This window comes from Heterocephalus glaber, unplaced genomic scaffold (assembly GCF_053883595.1).
Source record: "Heterocephalus glaber isolate CG9 unplaced genomic scaffold, H.glaber_assembly_v1.0 deba00001497, whole genome shotgun sequence".
Lineage (NCBI taxonomy): Eukaryota > Metazoa > Chordata > Mammalia > Rodentia > Bathyergidae > Heterocephalus > Heterocephalus glaber.
Window position 1 is genome coordinate 16,013,347 of NW_028258320.1, and position 5,603 is coordinate 16,018,949.

The window sequence follows — 5,603 nt, forward strand, 5'->3', positions numbered from 1 at the left end:
TGAACTTCAACTTAAATGCTTTTATTTTTTTGGTACCGGGGATCAAACTTGGGACCTTGTGCTTGCGAGGCAGGCGGTGGCACCACTGAGTGAAATCCCTGGCCCCAAAATTCATTTCTTAAATAAGCATTTAAGGGCCGGGGATTTCGCTCAGTGGTGCCGTCACCTGCTTCGCAAGCACAAGGTCCCTAGTTTGATCCCTGGTGCCAAAAAAAAAAAAAATTAAAGAAATGAATTTTGTCACCCAGAGGTAACTACTTTGACAGCACATATCTAATATGAAAAGTGAAGTTATTTTGCACAAATAACAACTGCTAAGATAAATGAAATGTGCCACCTTCTCACGTATTTGTATATTAATTCAGTCCTTATAACAACCCCAATAATTTGGTATAATTATCCCGGTTTTACAAATTGAGACTTAACAACTTTAAGAAATGTGCCCAAGGTCATACAGCTTATACTTGTGTCTCTCAAATTGTGGACTCTGGAATCCTGAGGCTCCCTGAGAACCTTTTAGGGAGGGATCTGTGAGGTCCAGACTATTTTCATAGGAATAAGAAGGTGTCAGGGCAGGGATTTAGCTCAGTGGTTCCAGCACCTCCCTCACAAGCACAAGGTCCCAAGTTTGATCCCCGGTACCAAAAAAAAAAAAAAAAGAATAAGAAAGTGTCATTTGCCCTTTCTCCTCTCCCTCAGAGGCTGTGTGACCATGGTTAATAGAACGCTCACTTGTGTCTTCTTGTCTTCTATAGAATTTTGTAAATGGTAGGTTTAGGGTATAAATATGTGTTTTCAGAGATTTCATTCAGTTTGCTCTCAGTTCTTCCACTCTGCCCTTACTGGCTGTTTTCATCTTTACCTGTTCTGGGTTAAATGGTCTCCTCCAGAACTCCTCTGTTGAAACCCTAACCACCCAGTGCCTTAGAATGTGACTGTATTAGGAGATGGGCAGGGAGAGAGAGAGGTGTGACTAAGTTAAAATGGGCTGCCAGGGCCCCTGACCAATCTGGGGTCCTTTATAGAAGATGAAATGTGGACACAGGAAGAGACATGGGACAAGTATGTGCCAGAACCATGTGCGAGGACGCGGGGAGGTGGAGGCGTCTACAAGCCAAGGACAGCGGCTTCAGGAGAGGCCAAGACATTTGAGTCTTGAACTACAGTAGCAGCCTCCAGAACTATGAGAAAGTAAATTTCAGTTGTTGAAGCTGTGTGGTCTGCGGTCCACTGTGTGTCGGGCCTGACAACCAAATACACTGCTGTCATGCAGAATCTGGAATCAAGCTAGCGCCTCTGAACCAGGCATAGAGGAGACTTGTGAAAATGTAAAACAGTGCCATGTTCTAATGGGGGCAGGATATATTTGTTTCTCATAAAATGTATTATTTTGTTAATATATTGGGTAGATTGTTATTTTTAAATAGAAATTTAAAAATTCTTAGTTTTTTAAGTACAGTAACTATCAATGTATGTCTAACTCACATAAAGTTCTTTGGGGTCCTGGGGCCGGGGATTTAGCTCAGTGGTTCCGCCTCCTGCCTCGCAAGTGCAGGGTCCCAAGTTTGATTCCTGGTACCAAAAGAAAAAGAAAAAAAAAAAGTTCTGTGGGGTCCTCATGTATGGTGTCCCCCTAGGCCCAAAGCAGCAGCCCCACGCAGCAGCCCCACGCAGCAGCCCCACACAGCCATGGACTGAAGCCCCTGAAACCATGAGCCAGAATAAACTCTTCCTCTTTAAGAATGGATTCGCTGGCCAGGGGTTTAGCTCAGTGGTTTCACCGCCTGCTGCACAAGTGCAAGGACCTGAGTTCGATCCCTGGTACCAAAAAAACCCCCCAAAACCGGATTCACTGAGGGGCTGGGGATTTAGCTCAGTGGTTCTGCCACCTGCCTTGCAAGTGTAAGGACCTGAGTTCGATCCCTCGTACCAAAAAAAAAAAAGAGTTGATTAGCTGAACTGGATAAAGAAGATGTGTTTTTTTTTATAAAATGGAGTACTACTCAGCCATAAAGAACGAGAAACTAGAGACATTCATAGCTAAATGGATGCATATTGAGGCCATACTCTTAAGTTAAATAGGGTACACACGTGTGCAAATACCAAATAGTTTCTCTAGTGTGAGAAACTGAAAGTGTAAATAAGGATTAAAATGATTAAAACAAAAAATGATTAAAACACAAAATTGATAATTTGAAATAGGAAGAAAAGGCCCAAAGGGGTAGGGGAAGTCGGAGGGGAAGGGGAAAGGAAAATTTATGAGAAAAGAAAAAAATGGAAACACAGTCTTTGTAACTAGGGAAGGGTGGAGACGGTGAAGGGAGCACAGGGAATGGGGAAAAAATAAAAACCAGGATACATCATGTACAGGTACAAGTACCCAATGATAAATGTAAACATTGTATACCTAAAATGTACCAATAAAAGAATTTAAGCAAAAAGAATGCTGAGTAGTGTTGGATTTTAGATTAGATGCATTTTTGCTCCCTCAGAAATCATATTGAGTAGGAAATTAATAAACATCTGAAAGGTGTGAAAAAAAAATTAATTAGCTGGGCCGGGGATTTAGCTCAGTGGTTCCACCGCCTGCGTCGCAAGCACAAGGTCCCGAATTGGATCCCTGGTACCAAAAAAAAAAAAAAAAGAATTGTTTAACTCACATATTAACACAGTGATTTTTTTTTTTTTTTTTTTTTTTTGGTACCAGGGATCGAACTCAGGTCCTTGCGCTTGTGCAGCAGGCAGTGAAACCACTGAACTAAATCCCCAGCCCTAGTGGTCTTTTTATTTCCTGTGTGCTGGTGACTGAACCAAGGGCCTAATACATGGTAGTGTTCTACTGCAGACCTATATCCCCAGCCTCTAATACATGAGCTTCCATAATGATCTTGGGCATCCAGGAAGATGTAGTTGACCACATTGATTGTCAGAAGATACAGATCTGTATATTTTTCTTTTTTAAATATTGTGCAATAGTCTTTTGCACACACCCCCCTCCCATACTAGACATTAAACCCACCAGCGCTGTACCACTGGGCTATGTCCTCAGCCCTTTTTATTTCAAGACAGGGTCTTGCTAAGCTGCCTCAAACTTGAGATCCTCCTGCTCAGCCTCCCTAGTAGCTGGTGTACATCGCCACACTCAGCTTGTAGACACACTTAAGTATTTGTTTCCTGACTAATGGACATGGAGTTGGTGTCTAGGATTGGTATTATGAACAATTCTGGACTGAATATCTGTGCATTTTATCTTTTTGTGCTTGTTGGATCATCTAGACATGGGATTAAATGGTTTTCAAGATGTAGTTAAATTTAGATTTCTTACTAAAAACCAAAATTCTTCTCCACTTTGTATTGCTGCATGTGAAATGCTAACAAAAATGCATCAGCATATGCAGCATTTAACAAACATGTCCAGCAGCACTTGAGGTTTGGGACCACTGGTTTGCAAAGGCTGACTTGCTAGTAATTCTCTCAAATATTAAGAAAGCCTTTTCTTACAGACTGAAATTATCAGCCATTTCCTACAACCCTTACACCTGTCGTCTGCAGATTTGGTTTCTCCTGTCTGAGAGCTTCACCTTTGGTTTAGCTAACAGGCTTGGGCCATGGTGGTTTGCTTTCTGCGCTGGGCCAATATTGACCCAGCTTGAAGGTGCTGCAGGAGCTGGTCTCGGAGGAGCTGCCAGCAGCGTGGCCTGCACACAGCTCTGGTCTTCCTGACAGGTGTCTTGTCAGTGCTTTCCAAACTCGTCATTGGGCAGCTTTGAAACAGACCAGGGGCTTCCTAAGATAACACCAGAACCGAGGAGCAAAGGCATTTGAGCTCTATCTCCTCCGTGCTTTGGAGACAGCTTTGCTACAAGACCAGGATTGAGACTGGGGGAGGAAGTGGTACATTTTGGTAAATCTTTAGACCTACGGGACATCATAGCCTTCTCTTTGCAAAGTGAGGGAAGAAGTAACATTTTAAAAAAATGCTCATTATGCCCAGGCACTTAGTTTTGCTGAAGTTTGCGGCAGCCTTAGGAGGTAGGTGGTATTACCATTAACGTATAGCTAGAAAACGGGACTTACCCACCCACTTCACCTGGCCTTTGTGGTAACAACCTGTGCCACACAGCGCCCCTCTGCCCCAGAGGGCTACCGCCTCTGCTGTGGGGTGGGGACGCCAACACTGCTGCAGCACTGCCACTAAATCCACCGGGAAACATGGGAAGGGAGCTATTGTTTGCTGCTTTCCCAGGGGGACCCCAGCCCAGGCCAAAGAGGTATTACAGTTCACAGCAGGCCAGGTTCTGGTGACTGGGAACCTTGTAACCTGTGTTTTTCCTACTGATTAAGATCACATTTTTCATTGCCTTTGATTTTTTTTGTTGTTGTTGTTGTTGTTAAAATCACAGCCAGCAGCCAGGTCTTTTAAAAAAACACAATCTGAGGCTTGGTCCCAAAAGTTCGATATGTTTTGTCCTGTCAGATTATGTTTCCTCTTAGATTTATTTGTAATGTAAACCTCGCCCTGTTTCTGCTGTGGTCTTGGGACTGTGCCCAGCCTCCAGCCTCCCCATCTGGGGCATCAACATCTCTACGGGCGATGAGGAGGGTCACAGACTGAACAAAACCCTATACCAGTCCCCTCCCACTTCACCCCATCCCCAGCGTCTTATTGAAACCAAAGTGAGGTCCAAACTGAGCAAATGTGCCTTTTCCAGAGCCGCAGCCTCGGGCAGATGAAATGCCCAGACACGGGTCTTTTAGGGTTGCCCTAGGAAGAGCTAACAAAAGGGGTGACAGCCCCTAAACAGCTGCTTGGGGAGGAGGACATCTGCCCCTGTCTTGCCAGACACTCAGGGCTCAAGACTCGTCTTGAAAAGAGCATGGGGCCGGGGCTGGGGAGCAATAGTTCCGGGGCTGCCAGTGGTTACATGGCTTTTGTCTTAAGCAAGCCGCCCATGATGGGAGAGCCACAACTCGCAGGAAGCCAGCTGTCAGGGCTGCAGCCCAGGGCCCCGGGTGGGAGGCACGGGGAGAAAAAGACCATCTGGGGCCAAATTCCCTTTTAGACACCTGAGCTGGCTGCCTTTGTAGCGGGAGAGTTTCGAATCTTCTCCCCATCCCACCTTCCCCAGGGACACCGGGCCTCCCCTTCTTGCTCTCCAGCCTTGGAGAGAGGTGGCAGGGACAGCTCAGGATTCTGCCTCCTTGGTCTGCAACCCCCTGGGCGCGGGCTGCGCTGCGGCTGGCGTCGCGCTCTCAGCCCTCACCCGGCGCTCCGCTTTGAAATCCCCCCTCCTTTTTTTTTTTTCAACCAGGTATGATGATGTCAAACGTGATGCCGATGCTACAGTTACAGACACAGCCCCTGCTGGCGCAGCCTCTCTGATTCCCTCTGCCTGTTCGCGTCCGGCACTGAGCATTTGCAGACGAGGGCATCTCCTAACCAGGTCACATCTCAGCCGCGACCCCTCCGCTGGCCACCCGGGCGGGAGCGCAGGAGGAGGCCGGGCGGGGCCGCGGCAGCGCTCTCTGAGCCAGCAGCGGGGCGGCGCGGAGGACGTTGAATCCCGCAGAAGTCAAGACCTCTAGGTCCCACCCTGACCACG